Genomic DNA, 26,878 nt, shown 5'->3' with positions numbered 1-26,878 from the left:
GGGGTCTTGTTTTGCAGGCGATTGATTACTCTTTATTTTCGATCTTACAATCAGTTTGATTTGAACCATAGTTTTCGAGAAAAACTCGACAAATTCAGAATTTTTGTTTTTTTTTTTTTTTTTAAACCTGTTTAAAATTCTTATATCTGGAAAATTTATGTTATTTTTTTGTTTTATTTTTTCGGTGCGCTACAATGAGAACTACAATATGAGACTTTTTCAAGCTTAACTTTTGAAAGAGGGAAGTAAATTTTTTTAACTAAAATAGGTTAATTTTCAAGTTTAAATGTAAATATGTATGTACATACATCCATATGTATATACATAGGTATAATTCAAAATATCATATGCCGGTCGACATGGGTCACCAAAGGCAATCATAAATATATGCTTAAAAAAAACTTTTGCATATTAACTTTTGGAAACAATTTTTGCACGCAACCGGTTGAAAACTGCTTTAGCAACAAATTATTTTTAATAGCTTGAATATGACATTTTAAATTCAAAAATTAAAATTGTTTTTCATTGTTAAATTTCTAGATCTACATACATATATACATGTGTATGTAAATTCAACTGAATAAAATTACTTATCCTTTTCAAAATTTCCCTTTTTGCACAAAAAATATTATTAGCGGTTAAATTTTGGTTTGATAACTAAAATGCCAAAAAATTGTACAATGTGACAGGCAATTGACTATCCTTAAAAATACCAATTTCCAAGTAGAATTGAATTCAATGAGGTAATAATTTTTTATCAATACAGTGATTAATTTATTCAAAATTTTTGAGTAAATGAAATTAAAAAAAATAAATAAATATATGTACATATGCACACAACCATAGATTTGAATGTAAGTATTGGTATTTTAATTTTTTCATTTTCGCGCATAAATAAATTATATTTTTTATAATGTTTATTTTGAATTTTTTTTTTCTTCAACAAAATTTCCGGAATTCAATTTGTTTATACATATTATATACATACATATGTATATCTTTTTGTTCTACCGCACTAAAATAAATAAATACCAACGTTTTTTTTTTATTTTAAGCAGTAAATATAAAAGAAAATCCCAAATAGAACACACAAAGGTATTTTTTAAAAATATAAAGAAAAAGCAACAGCTAGAAAAAAAGAAAAACCCAAAATAAAAAGCAAAAAACCCCCAAACACAAGAAAGAGAAAGAAAAAAAACACCAGTTTTAAACGAAAATATCAAAACGAAATTCCTAGACCTTATTTTTGTTCCCCCTTCATTTTACCTCAACTGAAATCACCTTAGTAACAAAAATTTTTTTAACAATTTTCCCCTCCCTTTTGGCACCTAGCATTCCCCTTCGGACTAATTTTAATTCAACAACAACTTTTGTTTTTTTTTTCGTAATGTAAAGCGTATAAATATTCAAATGCTTTAGAAATAAAAAAAAAACAATGAATAAAAAATTTTTTTTTTTGCTAAAAAATTCCTTTTCAAAACTCAAATAGAAATAACAAAAGAAAGAATAAAAAAAGCAGAACAATTTATTATTTATTTACGTATGTACATACATATATTTTATATTCATACATATTTAAAAAATCCACATAAACAAAAACAAACAAACATACAGACATACAATTTATTGTATATATATCCACAAACCACAAGTGTAAACGTATTAAAAAATTTTATTAAGTTTGCATATATTTGAAAGTATGTACATTCTTATGCACATAAGTACCAACAACATTGCCGTACCATATTTTTATAAAGCTTGTACAATAAAAAAAAATAATACACAAAATGATTGAACATTTTAAATTAAGCAACATAAATGGTGGGGAACCCCGTTGACGACATACTCTCTCATAATAAACTTGCTTCGCTACACATAAATATACATAAATATACATAAATATACATAAATATACATAAATATACATAAATATACATAAATATACATACACATATACAATAAGTACATTCAAACATACATGCATTGTACATGAAATAAATTCCAACCTTTAACATGTATTCGTTATAAAAAAAAATATTTATAGTATAGATTTTATACTATGTTACACAACATGTACATATGTACAGATTTGTTATGTATGCTTGTATACAGAATACGATTACGGTATACTCAGCCTGATCGAAGAAAAATCTAATTTAAATGGATCAACAAAAAAAAAAGAAAAAAAACAGTGGCGTCGTAATATTTTGTTATGAAACTATGAATTATAATTCTACATAACATGTTATATATACATGCATATATGTTTATGACTTTTATAAATTTAATCATTATTAATATGCACGTGTGTTCATATATCTAACATTATAGCAACACTTGAAGGCGCATACGTACATACATAAGTGTGTAATACCAATTGTGTATATATATACATATAAGTATATTATATATAGGAGAAATGATGTGGATTTTGGGCATTGAAAAGCCAAACAGAATATAACAGGCCCAAATTTTTTAACTTTTTATAAAAATTAAAAATTTATTTTAAATCAGATTTTGCGTGTATGTATGTACACTGTACATACATATTAATGTATGGATGCATGAAAAAATCAAGAAACGACTCGAAAATATAATTTTTTCTAATATTTATTTTTCTTAAACTGTGTGTAAAAGGTATTGAATAAAATTCAATAAAAATGTAAGCTTTGCCTTTGTTGTGTGTACATACACACACATCCATACATTTATATTATTAATGATATACAAATATACAAATATTAAATACGTACATACATACATACACATATAAAAAAATGAAATCAAAAAAGAAAAGTAAATATTGTATTTCTATTGCCTATGCGATGCGGTAGTAATGTGTAAATTAATGTCGACTGCGACCGTCGAGGTTAAAATTCATTTGACCAATTTGTTTTGTTTTTCTTTTTATATTTTAAATTTTTATAATCAATTTTATTATTTACATACTTATGCATTGATAAATTGCACAAATGTGGGTTTGCATATGTGTTTATTGACTACATAAATAAATATTACCAGCAATGTATGCATAAAAAAATCTTGTTACGTTCCATTAGAAAAGTAAAAAATAAAATAATAATAATTAATAGTAAAAGAAACAAAGGAAAATTGTAAGGCATATTTTGGCATTGACATGTGTTTGTGTTTACAAGATCTTAGAGATGTGCCTTGGAAAATTGTAAAAAAAAAATAGTTTTTTTTAGACATGTAATGTATTTTGTTAAGGAATTCATCAACTATAAACCAAAATTTAAATGATCTGTTAAAATGTTTCTGAACGCCCTTTATGATATTTAGTTGACATTTTATTGTTCGTAAAAAAAATTCGTGTTATATTATATTATATAATAAGAAGACCATATCATACAGATTAGAAAAATTATTTAAGAGTTTCGTCGATACTGAATAAATCACAATTGTTTAATACAACATATGTACATATTACATTAAATCTTTATAGTTCTTTTTTATTACAAAGTGTAAACTAAAATATTACTTGCGAACGAAAAAAAATTAGTAAAATTTCACTTCGTGCTTATTCTTCAATTCAGTTTCATTTTAACAATATCAAAATTCAAATAGGAAATTCTTCTGAATCAACTCCATTATCACTTCTTTTTTTGTGTTGCTTTTGTTATTACTTAGTCAGTGAATTTCTTAATCAAATAAAATCTTTAAAAAAAAAAAAAGGGAATTTTCATCTTGTTTTTTCTTTAACTTGCACTCATATCCACATCCAAACAAGAATATATGACATACATATTATATACATAATGTATATAATGCTAATGAAGGAATGTATGTATGGTAAAAGGCTATTTTAGACTTAATTTATGACGCTTGTTGACTAACAAATTAGCAAAAAAACAATTTATTTAAATTTGAAAAACAAAATATAAAAGTGAAAACATTCAAATTGAAAATAAAAGAAAAAAAAAAAAGATATAAAAAAGTAAACACTAAAAATAATTTTTTCATACACGTTCAATTTGGTGGAAGCCCACAGAATTCCATATTATAAGTATATATTATTATATGAGTAGTATTTATATGTACACTATACTTAAATAAAAATATGTAGTTTATAAAGTTAAAAATACGTAAAGCACATTATATTGAAATATTTGAAAACGAGTACAATGCAATTCAAAAAGAAATAAAAAATAAATATAATAAAGTTGGGTCAAACCAATGGTTTGTATTGTAGCACTTTTCCTTTCAACAAGTGAAAATTCTGCTTTTAAATACAGTCTGCCTATATATACTTATCACACTATTAAAATTATTTTCATTCATATACAAAACTATTTCTAGGATTGCATATATTTAGGATGAACGATTTATGCAGTCCTTGAAATAAAGCAATAATTAATATAAAATGTGGTTAACATAATGCTCGATTTTAAGGGTTAATTGTGTGAGTTAAGAAAAATAATTATATTTTCAGCTTTTTGTGTTTATAGAACTTTGAAAAAGCTTGCGATTTCGGAAATATAAGGTGTCAAAAATTCAAATTTTACAAATTTCAAGAGTCGATAACTTTATAGGGGGTGGAGATGAAAAAATTTTTCTTCTAACAAAATGAACTATTTGGTAATGTCTATAGCCCCTTAAATTTCAAGCTTCTACAGGCTGGGGTCTAGAAGAAAATCGAAATCAAAAAATTTGGAAAAAAAGGACTTTAGATAACGGTAAACTTTTAGAAAGAGAGGGGGGGGGGGGGGAAGAAAGGTAAAAATTTTGTTCTACGGAAATAAGTTTCTAGTAAATATCTATGCACGTATAAAATTTCAGCTTTCTATTTTCAAGGGTGTAGAAGTTTTGTAAACAGACACACGCACAGACGGACGGACAGAGTGAAACTAATAAGCACTTTTTTTTTTAATTTTTTGGAAAAGAAAAACCGAAATAAGTCTCTTATTTAAAAAAATTATGCGCCCGAATCTTTTAAAATAAAATATATATATACTCGTAAATCTATATGTAAGTACATATGTATGTATATGTAAGTACGTTTCGGGTATCTGGTTAAATATGTGTATTTGCAATTAAAATTTATACATAATAAGTAAGTATGAATACCTACTAATACTTTGCTTTCAGATTTGTTTCATGTTATACAAAAATTAAAAAACTGAGACTGAGAGAAAATGTTAAATGATTAATTTTGTATGCTTACATACAAAGGCAAACTTAGTGAATAATGCGGCTGTATCGTGAATTCCACTCGTAGAATAATCACAAATTCCACTCGTAGAGATTTTGAATCAGCAATGGCAGCACCATTTTCCGGAGCGTCAAAATCAGTATTTTATTCAACCATCAAATTTTATTAATATTTTTTTGTTGCTTTCAGTAAACAATATTCATACAATGGAATATTTTTTAAAAACGGAGTTTTTTAGTTTTTGAATCTTTTTGAAAAGACGAATTTTTTTTTTTTTTAGAAAATATGAGTTCATTTCCTTTGACATTCACATTTGTTTGTGTTTGCAAGATCTTAAGGATTTTAGTTTTCTCTAATGTGCCCTAGAAAGTTATAAAAAAAAAATATTTTTTATAGACATGTATGTACTTTGTTAATGAATTCATTTATCCTTAGCAGGATGTTAGCTGTGTTAAAGCATTTCAAACTCAAGAACAAAATTCAAAAGTTTGAAAACTTAAAATTGCTTTTTAGTTTTTACATATGATTATTTCTTTCCTATACTTTTAACATTTATTTTTACTTACTACGAAAGAAATTTTTTATTACTGAATTACGATTTACGAATATTCGAAAAATTTTGGTAATTCAGAACCAACAATATGACATTCGTAATTTTCCGTTTAACATTGGGAAAGATTATAAAATAAAAAGGGAAATTAATGCCATGAACATTTATCAGAACATTAGACCGATGTTTTCTTTATGGGCTGTTTTACGTTTATTTATTATATAATATGTACAATATACATAATTATGTATATGTATGTTTTCATGAATGTTTATTTACGATTTTACGCAGGAACTTAAGAAATTAAGAAATAAAGAAAACAAAATTAAAATTACGTAGACAATAATTGTTTAATAGCCTTTAAAAGTAAGTGTGATAATTGGTAAGTAGTAAATTCAATTCGTGTAAAAACAAAAACCAAAACAAGATTTTTAGTCTGCGAAATTGAAATTTATTCAAAGTAGTTTTGCCGTCATATTTTAATTTTTTTTGTATTCAGTTTCTGTTGTAAAAAATGATAATCAATTTAAAAATTTTAGGTCAAATGTTAGGTCAATGGACAATAAAATATTAAATTTGTACTTTTCTTATTCTTCTTATTTTAAGACTTTATTTAAATTTTTTTTTTATTAGGTACTTACTTATTTTTTACAATACATCAATGTATGTTCATACTTACAAACATTATTTGCCAATTGTTATTCATTAAAATTATGTTAAGATTGGGTGAGAAATAAATTAGTGTACAAAATTGAAAAAAGGGAAAGTGCGAGGGTATGCACATAATTTAATTGAGTACATACATAATGTATTTTTATCATATATATATATACTAATTTTACTTATTAAATAAATACATACATTGACACATCGAAATAATAATATTAACTTAACCAAACAAATATGCTAGTCTCAATGTTTTTAATTTGATCTACCTTTTTTTGACTATAAAAACTTGAAAATAACAATTTAAACAACACTGGTTTATTCTTACAACAATGGTTTATTCTTACTACTTCTTATCTCAAACCTAATTTTGGTTTGATACTATTAACAGAAAAATTAATTATTGACTATTTAATTATTGATAAAACCTTTGGCTACCTAATTTATGAAACCATTGCTGCAAATTCTAAAATACAATTTAAATATTAACAAGCTTATATTTGACAAATAGATTTTTATTTATTTTATGTTATTAAAAAATTATCAGATTAATTTATAAAAATATTTATAGCGCCCTATACAAATAAATTTGCTTTGATATATTAATAATTTACATATTACGTTTTATGTATATTACACATATGTATATATGTATATACATATATGACGTTAATACATAAAAATATTGATCTCTTAATCAAAAATTTTAAAGCAGTCAAATATGTCAAGTCAAATATTTTGCTACCAACTTTATATATACATACTTAAATACATAATTATTATATACATAATTATTACCACATACCTACATAACTAATTTTGTTCGTGGGCAAGAAAATTTTACCTTTTTGATCACACATTATAAATGAATTTAAAAATAAATGCTATATTAATGTTTAATAATATTAATTGCAGCAAAATCATTCAGTTTTTGTTCTACAGTTTTTTTTTCTTTTTTAAAAGATTACGTCAAAAGAACAAAAAAACAAAAATTAAGAGTCATTTAACTTTCCATTATAAATTTAAAAACAAAAAAAATATAAAAATATTTCATTTTATAACCGAATACACATCTAAGTACATACACAGTCAAACATATTACGGTACATATAAATATTTTCAACAAACATTCTGAGAGATCTGAATAAATGTTTTTAGATTTTATTTCTATTTAATTTAAATAGACAATTTAGCTACATATGTACATACATATGTATACACATATGTACGTATGAATCTAAAAAATAAAAATATCATATTAAAATATTTCATTTGCAGAACACAACGAATTTCAATTTTACATCACAAGTTTTGAAAACATCATTGTCAATTATCTAAATAAATTTAAAATGGAAAACTTCCTAAAATCTGTTCACAGTTTTTAGAATAATTTTTTCTTAAATTTTGAAAATATTCAAAATATATTAAAATTAACTTTAATAACAAGATAAATTTAGGTGAATATTTTAAATGTTAAATATGCTTTTGTATAATATATGCCAAAACAATGCTTTCGTACAGGTTTAAATAAAAAAATTTTTTAACTTAAATCTTGATATCTTGATATCTTAATAATGCAGGCATTAAAAAATTTTGTCATCAATGATTTTAAAGGTCATGGATAACTTAAAATATTTATTTAGCTATTAAAAAAATATTTATTTTCAAGATCATAAAATTATTTAGAATAAATTTGTAAATTAATATTTTTACTTTCCTGACAAAAGCTTTGAATTTTGCAAAAGAAACTTCATACTTATGTGTATGTTTATAAACTTAAAATTTTGTTAATTTTGAAATATTTAAAAAAAAGATTATTAAACGCCATTACTTGTGCCATTTTCATTAAATTCTTCACTTCTTCATTTTACCTATGTAAGTATGTATGTAAAAAGAAAAGAAGTGAATAAATTACGTCAGGCAATGACGTCATACAGAAAATACACCCATTCTGTTTATATTAAATGCCAGTTGAAAATTTAGAAGTGCTTGCTTGGAAGATGTGTTTTTTTTTTTTAAATTTCAATTGTTAATTTATAAATTAATCATGTACATACATACATATATGTACTTATACATATATATTTTAAATCGATTATGTGTAGTACAAAATATGAATATGAAAGTGGGATAAAAGTACATTCGCTAATAGTAATTAATTAAAGAATTCATAATAAGTCATAACCATGAATCCTGTGAAAAATTGAAATATTTCTTCTATGATGGTGTACCACATAGATTGCTTTAACTGAAAAATTAGGGATGAATAAACCTTTAATTAAAATAATCTTTAAGAATTGCCGTAACTTAAAACCGAAAAAACATTATTTTTATGTAACACATATCCAAACAAGTGTAAACTTCGGGTAAAATTGCGAACAATGCTATAATTTTTTTTTACAAAATTTATTGATAACTATGCTTTTTTTCAATACTTATATGTAATTGAATAAAAATATTTAATTAATTATGTATTTAAATAAATATTTATTTAAATTAAAATATATATTTTAAATTATCATGTATTTATACATATGAGTAGGAATACACACGTTTGTACATTTGATTTACTTATAAAATTTTATCCGTGCACTTAGTTTATGACAGTTCTCGTAATATATTATTGACATTTTACATGCTTTACTTGTGTATGTACATGCTTACATAAATATACAATGAATTTTCCGTAAAAAAGTGGAATGAAAGGAAATACAAAAATTTTTTATTGAGATCTAAGAATTTTTATCGTCCGAACAGAAAATAGAGTTCGAACTGTATAACAATGGTAAAAATATGTTAAAAATCAATTACATACATATTATGTTAAGTTCTAAATAGAAAATTTGACTGAAAAATTATTGCATACATATTGATTTTATTCAGGTTTTTCTAATACATATAGTATAGGCAAATATAAGTAAAGAAATCTTTGCGAGTTTTTTCAATGTGCTTCACAGGTATCTTTTATTAAATGGAGAATAGTTCCCCAATTATATTGTTTTTGAAATTCTTTTACATATTTACTTTATATAAATTTTACATCTTACTGTTTACATTTTTATTTACTCAAAATATGAAAATAATATTATTATTCACAAACATACCACAAGACACCAACGTACAATATGTTCATATTATTTATTAATAAGTTACGTTTGTATAACATTCTATGAGCACATACATCATTACATTCGACTCTATTTTATTTAAAAATAAAAAAACTTATACCTACCTATGTATTTATGTATGCATGTAGGTAAGTCTTTTAATTTTTGTTTTTGAAAAATAAAAATATACTTGAGTATAACAAATTTTTGTTTTTATTCTTTTATATTATATTATAACATTTAAAATGAATATTGCCTCAAGGCAGTGAATAAAATTTCGACCTCTATTAATATAAATGGCGCCAAATAATATGCATAGCATATTTTTAAAAAAATATTTAAGAAAAAAAAGTCAAAAATTTATTTTGTTTTTTTTTTTGATTCTTTTTCTTTACATAATATATATATATATATATTGTATTTTAAATTTAAAAAAAAAAATGTTTAAATTTTTATTCACTCATGTTAATGTTTTAAAAATTACTATAATATGAGTGAATAGAAATTTTATATACAATTGTATTATTTATGCTTGCATATATATACATATATTTATCTAGATTTAAAAATATCAGGCATGTCAAACTCATTTATCATCACGGGGCATTTTAGTGTTTTCGCACATTGTTTTCGGCCGCACAATAAAAAAAAACGCAAACTACTAAATCATACACAAATTTTGATTTTTATTATCAACATAAAAAGTAATATAAAACGTAAAAAACTAATTTAGTTTTTTTCATTTCAAAAATAATTGTTCACACAAATATGTGCTTCTGAACATGTCTAAAACACGCTTAGCCAAAAGTAAAATATTAGGAAACAGATTTATTTATCGTAACGGGACGCAGGATCAAGAACTTCGGGCCGCATGTTTGTCTTGCCTGATATAGATTATTACATGTATGTCTGATTTCCATACTGTAAAAAAATCTGTTTTTAAATCGCCTTCAAGCAGCCTTGAAACTTCATTTTTTTTTACTTAAATGCTGCAAAGTATTGTGTTTATTGTGAAACGATTTTGAACAGAATGGGGTTATTCAACTTGTTAAAGTCGCATGCTTTGACATTTGCATATAACATTAACATTGTACAATTTTTTATCTTTAAACTTACAAACCGTTTTTTATCTTGCTACTTTCTTGTATAAATTACAGTTTATGCAGAAAGTAACAAGAAAACCCAAAAATACGTAGGTATGTAAAGCGATTTTTAAACAATTTAGAATAGTGCTCAAAATATATACTTATACTGTATTGAATTCGATACTTCGCCTAAGTTATAGAAGTTTTTAAAATATGGAAACCGGGGAATGTATTACTTAAGTATATAGTTATAGATGTATAAATAATATTTAAAATACATACCTGATAATTACAAAATTTGTATTGTATGTAAAATATAAAATACATAATCCATTTTTTAGTATTACATCTTTTCCAAAGAGAAACTTCTATTTATTTTTTGAAAAAAAAAATTCTTATTTTAAATTTGAATAAATTTTATTTCTTCATTTCGTTTTATTCGAAATTTGTATAAAAAAATATTTGTTTTAATCACTTTTGTTTTCTTTTATTTTTGTATAGGTATCTTAAGAATTTTCTATTGCAATACATAGAAATTTTTTAACATAGCGAATTTCAATTTTCATTTACATAAGTACATATGTATATTGAAGTAATTATAATTTCACTAGTAAATGAAGTGATTTTAATTGATATTAAATTTTACTTATTCACTATTATTATTAGATATTACACTACATTTTTTTCTCAAATTACGTCTAATTTATAAATGTCAAATCCGAAACTACGTTATGTAAATAAAAATAAAGCAAATTAGTAAATTTTTTATCAAAATTACACTAAAAAGAGTGACTAAAACTATTTTTAATATGTATTTATGTATGAAATATATATGTAAGTACACAGCAGCTGTTTTTTTTTTTAAATACATAAAGTACATAGGTACACAAACATTATTATTTCATTTCGAACTTTTTAATTTTTTTATAATACGATAAACACTTATTCATACATAATGAAATTTTTGGAATTCTTTTTCATTAAAAACGGAAATTCTAAAAATAACATTTTCATTTTGTTTCTTTTCATTGTGCTATTTTCATAAACAAAAAAAAAAGGAAAAAAAATCAAAAAATAATTTCTTCACTCTCTGAACTCTGACAATTTCAAAATTTCCTTTTTATTATTAAATTTCTAAAAATAAATTTTTTTTTTAAATTCTACAAAAAATATTAATTTTGTTTTTATACATACATACATACATACATATACACTTCCACACTTATGTAATACTATTGAAAAATTTTTGTTTTGAATAATTTTATTTTTCAATATATGCAAGTAATATTTTTTGAGAAAAATTTATTTAACAGAAAGGCACTAACAGTATACAGACTTGTTAAAAAAAACTGCAAACTTTGACGATATGGAAAACTGGATGGAATGTGATACTCTATATCTTCAAAAAAATTTACAATGCTACGCATTCTAATTTGTATAAAATACGTTATCGATACGCAGGGTGTATATCATGCATCCAAATATTTCTGGGTGCTTTTTGTAATTTTTTGACAATAAGTATGACTAGTATGTTCTAGTTATTATTTAAACTGACATAATATAATATTAATTCTTTATTTTGGTATAGAAAATTATCAATAGGCTGGAAATAAAGAGAGACAGTAATAAAGTAGTAAATTAAAAGAGACAGTAATAATTCTTATCAACATCAAAAAATCAAAATTTGTGTTCAGAACTGTAAAGAAATACTATGTTTTTGTTTGACAATGCAACGTCATTATATTTTTTGCGGTTTCCAAATTTTCTTTTAGACAATTGTTTAAAACTAACTATCGGTAATTAATTTCTACATATATATATATATATATATATATATATATATATATGTATATATATATATATGTAAGTACTCAAATAGAATAATCCGTAGATTATTGTATAAATTTAAGTATCTACCCTGATATCATTTTAATTTTAAGTCAAGTTAATGAAATGAAATTTTACAAACCGAAATGAAATATATTTCTTTGTGGTTGTAGTAATAATTATTACTGATTAATTAGTGATTTACTTTATGTATTATTAGATTAATAATTTATTTTAAGTGACCTCACATTGTATAGATAAACGGGTAACTTTTATTGAAGTAGATTAAATTATTAATTTCTCCTTTATTTATGTACATGAATGTCTGCTCGGTTTATTGTCCCATCCCTTTTATAGATCGAAAAACTGAAAAAATATTTCTATTTCCAGCTTCCTAATTGTACTCCCTTTATTCAAACAACCTGCTTAAATGAACCCAATTCTAGTATTATCAATTCTATAAATATATTGTATTGGATATTCGTTTCAATGCGTAAACTGTGTAGTTGAAAAAAATCTTTTTATTGCAATGAATAACCGTGACTTCTGTAATTCATTCACCACCTTAATTGAATGCAAAACTGTGGATTTTTCTCAGTGCAATTAAATAAAGAAAAACTATAATGGATAGGTGTTTTGTTAATGTCTGTCAAGTTATTATTATAAAATTAATTTGTGGGAAATTAAGTCACATAATGATGATGTAAATATTTTATTAGACGAGAATTTTACAAAATTTAATATGCTTTTTGTGGAATAAACCTACTGAAAATCAAAAAAAATTATTCATTAAATTAATTCATACATATGTATATATATACATACATGTATATACTTATACAAAAACTATTCAAATACTTACATATATTTTTAAATGTGTAGATTTTAAGTTTAAGGCTTAAATTTATATTACCTTTAATGTTTAATATTGATATCTATAATATTTAACATATTATTTCAAATGGAATGAAATAGTTTTAATGTTAAATATTTTTAAACTTAAAATTAAAATAAATTAAAGACAAAATTAACAGCTAAAATGTCTAAATGTAAAAATTAATGTTTTGCTTGTATTTTCTGTAAATTATGCTGTTCTTATTGTGAACTTAATTTTTTTGGAAGAATGAAATAATAAATCCAATGCTGCTGTAATAAGATAAATTAGGTAGGTACATAAATAAATTTGAATGATACTTTCTCTCATTATCCATGTACGTATGTATATAAAAAGTAAGTACCTATATTTCTGTTAAATTTACAATTTAAAACTTTTATTTAAAAAATTTAATAAATTCGTCAAGTGCACCTAACCTGCACTGTTACTAAATATTTACTCTATGTAATAATCTGTATGCATGTTTATAATTGTGTATGTATAAATACCTACATTTATACACCTGCTTTATTATGCTTGTACATTCAATATTATTTAAATGTGTCCAAAATTAAATTTTAAATGCCAAATTTTCTCCACTGAATTTGCGTAATTTTAATGCCACTGAATATAGTGTAGCGTCCATCCATATGTATATACATATATACATTTTATTAGTCAAAATCACAGATTTATTTAAGTATTGTTTTAATAAGAAAACAAAGCAAACACCAATGGAAAACACTCATATTTAGTGCATATATGCATTTATTTTTAATATCATGTGTACAGGCATAGACTCCTATAATGTAAAGTCCAGGTACATAACGAGAAAATCATTTAAATATATGTGTACACATATCCATACATATAAAATATAAATATAAAAGAATTTTGTACATATTCGCATGCACACACATTAATATTAATTGTGTAAGCATATGTGTAGATATAGGTATAATGAAAAAAACATCGGTAGATTTGTTAAACGTGGTTACCACATAAAACACCTGATTTTACGAATTCAAAATAAAAATAAAACATACACAAAATATGTTTAGTTACATAAATATGATGTGTAAACATACACATGAACATATTTTAATTTACTAATAAGTGATGCAAAAAATTTACGTTAGTATATATCGTACGTACGCATAAGTATAAAAAGTGAGTTTGGAAATTCTTATGCTAATGTACTTACATACAAAAGTACTATGTTGATAACAATTATTAATATGTATATGCCTCTCTTTCTTGATTTAAATAATAATTATAATTTAGTTTAATTATATTTACATATTATATTTTTCTACATAATCGCATTGTGTAGATCATTAAAAATTTTCAGAATTCTTCCATTTTTTTTTATTCTTAAGAAACTTGGTCAAATATACATAAAAATTACGTACCTACATAATATGTATGCAGATACATACATATACGTGTACATACATTTGCTTGAAAAATATATATACATATGTGCATTGTACAACAAATTTATCTACATATGTACATACATATGTACATTCATATGTAAATATTATTTGTTAAAACGCTTCCTACACATTATTTGGATTTTGCTCTTTATTATTCTATTTTCTTTGCTCATAAAATCTTGCTTTTCTTTTAATTTTGGATAAAAATTCATTCATTTTTTTAAGCCAATACACCTGTCATTATATAAAAATAAAACAAAATTTTACAATCAAAAACAATTTTTTCTTTTTTTCAATGTGTGAGTATAATATCTGAATATCCCCAACTGAAAGTATTAGTCATATATAGCTGGCTAGTCTGCCATAGCGACAATAATCGCGAATTTAAAAGTTAATTTTTTGTTAAAGTTAATAACAGCGAATTTAAAGAGGAATGAATAAGAAAAATGTTATCGCTGTCGCCAGTACAAAACAATATCAAACAATTATACATAAGCGGAGAACACATACACATAATAGCGGATATCATATATACACACTTAAAATAAATTATTAAAAAAATTCACAAACACAATTGCACAAAACCAAACAGTATTAAAAAAAGATTAACGAAAAATGACGTATTAAAATAATTCCTCCAACCATCCGGCTCGCTTTTAACAGCTAAAGTAAACAATTTTGACTTTTTGAACGCGATACAATGTTAATTTTTTTTTGATTTTTTTTTATTTTCTTTTTTATTCGGCTTTTGACTACGCGTAATGTACTTAATTGGAGTCACATGTATGTACATGTTTTATACATATGTATATATGGATGATTTATATATGTATATACATGTTCATACGTATATGTATGTATTTATAGAACCAAAATAAAAAAAATAAATTGACTCAGCAAATTTTTTGAAACACAATTCAGCACAATAATTTTTTTAAATTAAATTACTAAAATAAATCCGACTTTTTTCGCATATGTTCGTACATATATGACATATGTATGTATGTACATACATATGTTAAAAATAAGTTATTTTTTTCCAAGATTTTTTTGTACTATTTTATGAAAATGCTACGTAATTCCATTTATTACCGTTGTCTTTATTTATTTAATTATGTGTGTATGTAAATATCACGACAGGTAGTTCAAGAATTTAATTAAAACAAGAAAATATAGCAACACTAACATATATATATGTACATACAACGAAACAGGCGGAATTTTGCGATGAATATTTTTAATCCTTTATTGCGTTTATTAATATTGCTTAAATATTTTCATTTATATTATTATTATATACAATTAAATTCTTGTAAGTCATTTAACTTATTTTTCATTTTGAACACGAACGCACTTTAAAAATAAAATAAAAATAAATTTTATTTACACAAAAATTTCTTTTAGTTAAATTAAATGAAAAAAAAAATCTTTTCTAATTAATAACGGAACCACACTAATTTACTTTTATTTGCCATCGCGCCTAGCTACCGACTGATAGACATAAAATTTAATTTACGTTACGCTGTTTCTTTCTGTTTTGTAATTTTTCTTGTTTTGTAGCATGCACACATTCAATCAAATTATACATATGCAACATGTATGTAAAGTTTAGTTTCATATACACATAAACGTTATTATATGTATATGAAATTGAATTTTATATATGGTTGCATAGCGCATTTATATGTGTGCGTATATTATTCAAAATTTTTTTTTATATTAATTTGTAAAAATAACGTTGAGTTAAATATAAAAAAGTTTTGAAATAAAATGTGGTTGTGTTTTAATAATTTTTATACATATTTAATAATTAGTATAGGAATTTACATTTATGAGATTGCAATTTGTGTGTTAATGTTTAGATTTTGTTCCGATCAGGTTGACTAACGACTACAGCTCGGCTCGATCTCTATGAGGTTTGTGTAGGTGCTTGTAAATAGAGAAAATAAAGAGAAATAGTTATGTTTGTGTTGAATATTTTTCATAAAGTAACCAACTTCTTAAAGAAAACGGGACGTATGGATTTTCCTTTTATTATTTTAAAGTATAGACTTATTGAATCATGTATATTTGTATATACATCCATACGTACTATTGTTTTTCTAGTGGAATGTTTTTCTAGTTTTTTTTTTATAGTTCCTCTTATTGTTTGGTTGATTTTTATAACCATTAACAAGAAAATGTTTTAATAATTTTGTTGTGAGCTGACAGAACATAAGGTAGGGTTCCAGAAATATAAGGCGCCAAAAATTCAAATTTTACAAATTTCGGAAAGCGATAACTTTGAGAGTGGGTGGAAGTAAAAAAAATTTTCTTCTAACGAAATAAACTACTTATTAGTGTCCAAAAAATTCCCCACTTTTACAACCTGGGGTTTAGAAGAAAAACCATATCAAAAATTTGGAGAAAAAAAAACGGATTTAAGATAACGGTAAATTTTGAACGACCAATTTGTTTTGTTTTCTTTTTTCAAAAAATTTTTGGAAGGAAATGTAGTTCCTCCAAAAAAAATACGCTTGGTCATCTTGTTGTTAGCTACTTTTATTAGGTATTCTTTATTACTCAGGTCAGTATATTTAAAGCTATACGTATGTATGTACATATGTATGTATTTAAAAATTCAGTGATAAAAAAAAGAAACAATATAATAGATTCTAGTGGATTTTCTGCTTCAAAATTTATATGAATATAGAGAATTTTTAGATATGTGACGGCAACACGGTTTAAATTACACGTATTGATATATCAATGCACGTACAAACAACGAAACAAATATACAGTACGTCTTACGAGCAGTGTTGCCATCTTGACCCATTTTTCTTACTTAAAATCATTTTGGCCCCACGGCCAATTTTTTCGCAATTTGGCCCATTTTCTTGATTTTAAAGAAAACTTTATTTTTCTCTTTTTGTATAAAATTTAATTATAAAAATATAACAAGAACTTAAATTAGGTAATAGATTGTGTATAGTGCTTTTAGTAATGGAGATTTCATATTACATTTCCTTAGTTAATTGTGTTTTAGTTGCAAACATTGAAATCATCATAAACATTATGTTATTATTTTTGTATATATGTGCATGTGCGTACATTTTTCTAAAGGTGTCACTCCAAATTTAATACATATCCTGAGAATTTTTCAGACTGATAGATTTTTCCTAAAAATTTTTCAGATAACAAACTAACAACATAACATACTTAGGTTTGAAATAAATAAGTAGCGATTTGAATTAAATCTCAAACAAATATGTGAAACAAGTGTTTTAGAAGCAAAAGAAATATGTAAGTGTTTTACTTTTAGATTTAAGCATATTATAAATTTTGGCCCTTTTTGAAAAATTTGGTCGATTAATTTTTCGATGAGAGGCGGTTCTGCTTACGAGTTGCGACTGGTAAGTGCAGTGATTTCAATATAATGAGACTTTGTCGAATTTGATACGTAGAGAGAATTTTAAAACTTCAGTTACAAAAGTGACAAAATTATAATAGACATGTTGTGGCATGTTGCACAATATTCGATTTTTTGTTGCTTTCTTAATTTAATAACATGAAATTTTTGGTCCAAAACCGAAAATTTTTTCACAAGGGTGACTTTCCTCAAAAAGTTTATTAAGTACATACATGCATATGGTAAGAACAAATTTGTACATACAAATTAGGATATCGAATATTGACAATATGGTTCATTTTGCCAGCTTCATGTAAGTATTATGTACATTCATACATATATGCATATTTTTAGATAAACCGTGACTTCAATAATGCGCTTACGACGTAAATTTTAGAAAGTATGAAATTCGAAAAAGTTTAATAAAAGCTCTTCACGTGGTACACTTTTCCTAAATGCGTTTTATACGTAGCGGAGACGTAAAATAAAAGTAAATCGGATATCGAAAAAATCGGGCACGCTTTTCTTATACCTTGTCATATAAATGTTGCCATAAATAACCAATGAAATAAATTAGCATTTATTTTCAGCAATAAAGTGCTAGTTATTAAGTTTTTTTCCTAAAATGCATAAATACATAGTTAAATCATTTGAAAATTGTAGTCCTAAGTAAGAAATTCTGTAAGTTGTACGAAATCAATTTCAATTTCCAATAAATTATAAAATATTTACCCATAAATACATATATATATACATATATATGTAAATACATGTTTATAAATATATTGATTTTGGACTGAATAATGTGATTTTTCGGACTAAAAAAAAACAAATTAATTAAAAGAAACAAATTGAATAAAATAATTTAATACTCGTAAAAGCATATACTCCAACCAATTTTAACGTGAGAGAAACTGAAAAGTTTCTCCGTTTTATGGTTTGCAACGGTGAATGGGTTACACACCATTCATGCATTATTCTCCATTCCACTTGTATTTATATGTATGTACATACTATGATAAATAAAATATGTATGTGTATTGAATGCATATGTACGAATAAAAATAAAACTAGATTAGCTGAACCTTAGCTTCATCGATTCAACAAAGTAATAATCTTGCAATCCAGTTTCAAAATTTAATATTCGTTTTAAATATAATATTCGATTTAAATTTAATTTTTTCCCTATTTATCATGTTTTTGCATTTATACAAGTTGAAAAATTATTTATTCTTACATACATGTGTATGGGCATATATCATATACAACTATAATTATAGCTTATTACTATAGCATAAATATGTGTAGAACTTGTTTCTCGTTTTATCTAAGTATGTATATTTATTTTATCCGTTCATTGATCAAATTTGATGTTCTTCAAATAAAACTTAAATTTCTTTTTCCTTTAAATGAAAATGTGGATGCGTTACTTTTAGGTCGCCCCGTTTTCTCAAATTTATTTGTTTACATATTTTTTTTCTATTTAGTGTAGTAGTTATGAATATTTCCCAACTCGCGACCCCTACAAATCATTTTCAAAACTAGTTCAAAGAGAATTATAAGTATTTGACATTTGCGCAATACAAAAATTCCTAAAAGTGCAATGCAAAAGTTGCCAAAATTTGAAGTTGTTTTTGTTTCTAACGTGTCGTATTAGTTTAGATTTGATTAGATTGCATACGCCTTCATATGATAATTGGACAGTCCAAAAAAAGGCTCGGGTCCGACAAAGTCCATCATCGCCCCCTCCTTGCAAGAGTGTTCGCCTCTTCGTTGCCATAAATACATACATGTGCTAGAGCCCACGATAAAGTAACCTTGTTCCTTCTACCAAGTTCCACTAGCGTCTACACTCCCACAGTGACACTCCCACACCAAACTCGACTCGATTTAGTAAGAGTCAAGCGCCCGGATCGCTGCCTGACTATCCGAGAATAAAGATAATAAGTTGGAGACGCCCCCAAACTTCTGGACAGCCGGTCTCAACCCAAAGACACCTGATCTAACCCTATCTCCAGTTTTAGATCCGCCCGTGTACCATTCGATCTCCACCCATCTCGGTCGGCTCTCTCCCAGCTTTCCCTACTAGGCAACACGACCTTGAAGGGTCTGTCGAAATTTGATTTTAGTTCTCACTCGTCCAAGGGCAAACCGGAGTAATTGGAAAGTACCAAAGCCTCCCTCATGGTTGGTCCATTCAATACCCCATTTAATCAAGACCGAATATCAAGCACCAGTGATACCCAAGCACGCAATTCTCTGCAATTTGATCAATTTCAGCTCCGTTTAGAATTAAGCCAGTTTTATTGACATAATGTAGTTTCTTTTAGAGTACTTTATTTTAAAACTTGCGTTTTTGAGTTGAAAAAAAACTAAGTGTTTGATAAAACAAAATAACAAAGTAATAAGAAATAAAACCCAAATGAAAATTAATCCTAGTTTGGTGGAAAAACCAAAAATAACTAAAAGGATTTCTAATTTGGAAAATTTAATAAACCTGTTCATAAAGTTAATATATGTAAATTTCACGAACACTTTATATATGTAAGTTTTATGAATAAGATTTTGTCAGCATCCGTAAAAAAAACTTGGAATAACTGTTCCATTTTCTTTTAAAACTTACCTTATTAGAAAAACTTAGTATTAAAAAAAAATTAAATGGTAACACTTTTTGTATTACTTTTTGTATTTGAATACTTAGTATTGCGTATTAAACAAGTCAATCACTAAATCAATTTAATATTCCAAAAGTATACTTACTAAGTTTCAAAGATTTTTTGACAATTCGTTATACCACAACATTTTTTAACTCTTACAAACCTTTCTTCAACTGCAAGACGACACAGGCAAACATTGCAAACGACAAATTTAATTGTTATCTTATACCCTATTTTTTAATTTTTTGCACCATATTTCCCTTAAGTTGTATAAATTGTAATAAGTTGAAGGAATTAACAAGTTATTTACTTCGTCGGATCAGTAAATATTGAAAATAAGAAACAGCATTGGTTATGAAAAAATAAAAAATATTGATTTCTTCATCTCTCTTCTCTTCTTCTGAAAATTGAATAAATTTTTTTTTAAATTAGGAACTTTCTTCTTCTCCGAAATCTAGAAGCTCCCGTTGAATGTCTTCAACAATTACTTTTAATTTATCTTAGACGTCGAATTTGACCATACCGCCTCTTTTTAGCACTTTTCCAAAAAATTTTGGAAAAAAAGTGCTTATTAGTTTCACTCTGTCCGTCCGTATGTCCGACCGTCCGTCTGTCCGTGTGTCTGTTTACAAAACTTTTACACCCTTGAAGATAGAAAGCTGAAATTTTGTACGTATATAGATCTTTACTAGAAACTTATTTCCGTAGAACAAATTTTTACCTATCTCCCCCCCTCTAGAAGTTATACCCCCCTAAAACCCTAAAAATGGCCTTTTTTAACTATTTGTTGCAATAAAACCATAAGCATTTTTGAAATTTTGCAAACGCAGAAAGGCGTGGCTTGCTTCCCCTCGCGCGGTATACTATAGTTAAACTTTAAACAAAAAAAAAAAAATGGCCATTCAAATTTACCGTTATCTAAAGTCCTTTTTTTCTAAATTTTGAAAATTTCTTTTGAAATTTGCAAAATTTGAATTTTTGCCACCTTATATTTCCGAAACCCCAAGCCTTTTCAAGTTTGTATAAACGTAAAAAGTTAACGGTAAATTCCATGACATTAAAAAATATAATTATTTTTCTTAACCCACGCAATTAACTCTTAAAATCGAGGATTATGTTAACCCCTCTTTATATTAATTTTAATCTTTATTTAAATCGTTCATCCGAAATATATGCAATCCTAGAAATAGTTTTGTATATGAATGAAAATAATTTTAATATTGTGATAGGTATACGTAGACTGTATTTAAAAGCAGAATTTTCACTAGTTGCTGGGAAAAGTGCTACAATACAAACCATTGGTTTGACCCAACTTTATTTTATTTTAATTCTTGCCCTAAAAGTATACCATAATTGTTTGTTGCGCAATCTAATTTTAGTATGTTAAACAAAGTATTTAAAATCTGTTTTTCAATTCACGTGCACACCACTTCTGAAGCCTCTGAACTCAAAATTTAATTCGTTTTTTCATCCCTTTCTGCCTCATGCAAATCTAAATATAAGCAATCTTTTATCTGTTTTTATTACCTTAATTACCTATTTTACACAGTAATTATCAACATTATTTCATTAAAAAAAAATAACGCCAGACTGTCATTTTATAAAATGCATTTCGAAAATATTTCGCACGTGGCGTCATTTGTGAACTTGAATTTCCTATTTTTCTTTATTTTAGTTAACGAAATCAAAAATAAAGCTTTCACAAAGAAAAAAAAACCAGAAACATATGTAGATATTTTTATTAATATTTTTTTACTAGGAAGCAATATGCTTTCAACAATATATGAAAAGGGAATGAAGTGTTAAGAAGCGAAGTTTAGTTTTCTCTGCATTTTTCTTGTAGAAGAGAAAAAGACTTTTAATATCTGCATATACACTTGCTAGCTTTTGTACTTTTTTTTGGAAAGACTTTTTTGTTTTTTAAAATTAGAATAAGACAATAACTTAAAAATGTAGTAAAAAATAGAACAGCACAGGTGTTTTTTAAAACTAAAGAAATTTTATATATAGAACTCACATTTGAATATATGTACATATTACTATAATATTTATTTTTTATGATATATGTGCTTATGTATGTTAATGTATATAAAGAGTACAAGATGTTGCACAATCTAATTTATTAATCTTGAATAAAGTTTGAAAACCAATAAAAAAAGAAGTTCTTTTGGGTGTCCAAGTTAAACTTATTTTTAACGAGAAAAAATAGAGCTGACCGTATCAACTCTGTAATACCCGTCCGAATTTGTTATCCTAAGTACGAATATATGTATATGTCATAGCTAACTATCGAACAGATTATTACTTTAAGCTGCCATATTACCATATTAATTTATGCAAAATTTCAGTACTGTGTTTTCAATATTTTCTCAGATATGACCAAACTACTGTTAAAGTTGCATGACAGCTACCAGAATGAACTGATTTTTATTAGACACATTGGCCCTACTGATATATGTAAATATGCTTGTGTAAAATTTCAATATCACAGTATTTATAGTTTCTGAGATATAGCCAAATAACTTTGGAAGTTGTATTACAGCTACCAGAAAGAGCCAAGCAATTTCAACGACTTTTCTCAAACACATTGGTCCTACTAATATATTCGTTTGTGTGAAATTTTAATACCACAGCTTTATAGCTTCTGACATATAGCCAAATAAATTTTGAAGTTGTATGGCAGCTATCTGAATTAGTACCCAGATCATGTCCAATTTAAATAGGCTTCTGGCACTTACTACAATAAATCATTTGTGAAAATTTGGTGAACTTAGCTCAATAAGTTTTTGAGTTGTCGCTGAGACGGACGGACAGGCAAAGCTTAATCGACTCAGAATTTCACGCTGATCAAAAACATACACTTGAGTATATATCTCAGACCATTATTTCTTAGCGTTACAAACGGTAAGGCAAATTTAGTACACCCTTCGAACATATGTTCGTACGGGTATAAAAATACTTACGTGTATATGAAATTTTGCTGTTAAATTAGAGTTTTTGGTAAATTGAAGTTACTATACTTAACGTTAAAATGTTTCTGTAATATAAGTACAAGATGGAATATAGTAGAAAAAATTATCGAATGTTCAACGTTAAGAATATTATAACTATAAGGGTTGTGTAAAACTTTGACACTTTTAGAAATAAATTTACTTTAAAGTTAGTCTAATAATTTATATACATCTTCATATGTGATTATAGAGTTAATTTTCACTATAATTTTAAACTACCATGTATTTCGATACACACGTATGTATGTATGTATATATAAAAAATGGTTATTGTATAATTGCATTAAATTTTAAATTAACATTAGAACAAAAATTTAGGAGATCACATACACATGCTTAAAAACACATGTATATGAGCTGGAATAAATTCTCCCTTTTATTATGTTACTTTAACTTTTCTTAATTACCTTAAATGATACAACGTGTACATACGAGTAATACAACAATTCTAATATTTAGTCTTGCACAATTAAATGAAACAATTAATTCACAGAAACAATAATATTCAATTGAAAGCGACTTGTTGTCTGAAAATATACAGGATATTGATATTGAAAATTCAGAGGTATGCATATACATATATATAAAATATAGATATATTATGCATATATGCACATAACCATAGACCATTAAAATTATGTCATGCAAACAACAACATTTATCATATAATACCTATAGTTATTTTTGTTCTAAAATATATGTATGCATTGGACATTCATGTGAATAATTGCATACATATGTCGTATTTTATTTTTGATTTGATTGTATACTTATTTTTGTAAATAAATAGTATTTAACATCATTGCAATTTGTTGCACATTCATACATATATCCGAGTTTTATTTAAGTATTATATATTTATTAATGTGCAAGTTTTAAATGTGAACATATATTGAATATAGCTTGCATACTGAAATCAAATCTTTAAAAAATGTCGTCAACAATTTCGAATTTTATTTCAAAATATCATTTATTTTGAATGTTATGGAATACAGAGACAGTATAGTAAAATTCATTGTAAATATTAATGTTCAGACTTAATAATTTGTTGTCTGTCAATTCTGTTGCTACATATACATATTTGCGTATATGTAGTAACGGAACATATAAGAGAATACCTTATGAGTTTATTTTCCTTACTTGTATGAACGAGATATGTTCGAAGAGCATTAGAAAAATGCATTACCATTTGCAACGCTAAGAATTAATGACCTGAGATTTAGATGTAAGGGTTATGTTTTTGATGAACTTCGAATTTTGAGCCGATTTAATCATGTCTATCCGTCTGTCCGCCCGTCCGTCCCAACGATAACTCAAAAACTAATAGAACAGTATTGCACAAGCAAATATTTTATTAGGGCTCTTACATTTGAATATTTGATAAAACTATTCCTTGGTGGTAGTTACCATATAACTTCGAAAATCACTTGATCGTATAATATGATAATTATTGAAATTAGAAATTTCGGATTAACGAATATAGTAACATGACTATTATTTTCGATAAAATCTTTGGTAACTGCAATATGTGTTTATATAAGATGCTATACATATAAAAACACAGTAGTACATGGCAAACAGTGTGGCAATTAACAAACAACACCGTCAACTCTACTTATTCTGCTTTTAAAGTAAACTATGAATTCAAGCATTTTTGCACATTAAGTTTTTTCTATTTGTGGCAAAATCTTCAAAATTATAATATTGCAGTATTATAATAAACAATTCAGCTTATAAGTAATAATTGCTGAATTGCGTATCAATACAGTCCCAATGCCATTTTCCCAGACAGTTACAGAAATTTTTAATCTTCAAGTATATTTTTATGACTTATGAAATCTCTAACTAATCAACAATGGCTTTTTTTATTCAAACTTTTCTTACTTAAACTTGAAGTGCTAAAGCTTTTTCCAAAATTGAAAAAAAATGCTTATTAATTTTTCGTATGTACATATTTAAATCTTTATTGGAAACTTAGTTCCGTAGGAGAAAATTCTTACGATCTCTCAAAGTCCTAAAAATGCCATTTTTCATCTATTTATTGCAGAGAAAATTATTGGTTTGTAATGTAGCACATTTTCGTTAAGCTGAAATCGTTAAAATACTGATTTAAAAACAATCAATATATATTGATTATTAAAATTACTTTCTTTATATATACATATATATAGCTGCTTTTCAAGTGTCAAAAAGTACGGGTGCTTCTAGAAGCGTTAGAGACATGGAACAAAAGGCATTAGATAGGGTTTATAGGCCTCTAGGGTCCCAGAAAAAGCATTAATTTGTACCCTTCCAGCTTCATCACCTCCCCCTAATATAGTGGAATTATTCAAAAGTATGCCAAAAATTAGAGCACTAATCGGGAATATTTTGCATATATGTATTCATTTGCATATAATAAGTACATATGTATATGTACAATTCTTTTATTTCCATACATTTAATTTTTTTAGTTTATGAATCCAAATACATTCAGGATGTAGACTCACTCATATTACTTTAAAATATAATAAACTCACCTTTAGCTGGTTTTGATTTTGATTTCCTGACAGCTAAACTTTCTGAAAATAGAAGAAGACAATAGTATTAAAAAATTAATTTTTTGAAATTTGTATACTAGTGTGTATGATATATTAAGGATTATAATATGAAATATACATAAAATACTTACATCAATGTATATTACAAAACTGTATTAACACTAGTGAAATTTCAATTTTTATACCCGTACGAACGAATGTTCGAAGGGTGTATCATATTTGCCTTGCCGTTTGCAACCCTAAGAAATAATATTTCGAGGTGTAGACAAGTATATGTTTTCGATCAGCGTCGAATTCTGAGTTGATTTAACAATGTTTGTTCGTCTGTCCGTCCGTCCTAAAGATAACTCAAAGACGGATTCAATAAGTCCACAAATTTTGCATAAATGATTTATTATTGTAAACGCCAAAACTCTATTTAAATTGAATATGATCGTGGTACTGGTTCGGGTAGCTGCCATACAGCTGCCCACAAAATGTATTTAAATATATCTCAGAAACGATAAAAGTATGGTATTGAAATTTCGTACAAGCGAATGCATTAGTCGGGCCAATGTGTTTCAT

At 25.5% G+C, this 26,878-nt stretch overlaps 1 protein-coding gene across 1 annotated transcript in view; it reads right to left on the bottom strand.

The window, feature by feature from the left end:
* LOC129611231 (uncharacterized) overlaps positions 1 to 26,332 on the bottom strand; it is a 64,203-nt gene extending 37,871 nt beyond the window's left edge. Inside the window, exon 1 of the mRNA XM_055524254.1 lies at positions 26,294 to 26,332. The gene's annotated coding sequence lies outside the window, so the exon portion shown is untranslated. The remainder of the gene's footprint in view (positions 1 to 26,293) is intronic.
* Between the last annotated feature and the right edge of the window lie 546 nt (positions 26,333 to 26,878).

This window comes from Condylostylus longicornis, unplaced genomic scaffold (assembly GCF_029603195.1).
Source record: "Condylostylus longicornis isolate FDR11 unplaced genomic scaffold, ASM2960319v2 ptg000048l, whole genome shotgun sequence".
NCBI classification, from domain to species: domain Eukaryota; kingdom Metazoa; phylum Arthropoda; class Insecta; order Diptera; family Dolichopodidae; genus Condylostylus; species Condylostylus longicornis.
The sequence above is the reverse complement of the archived record's forward strand: the minus strand, read 5'-3'. Positions and strand labels throughout refer to the sequence as shown.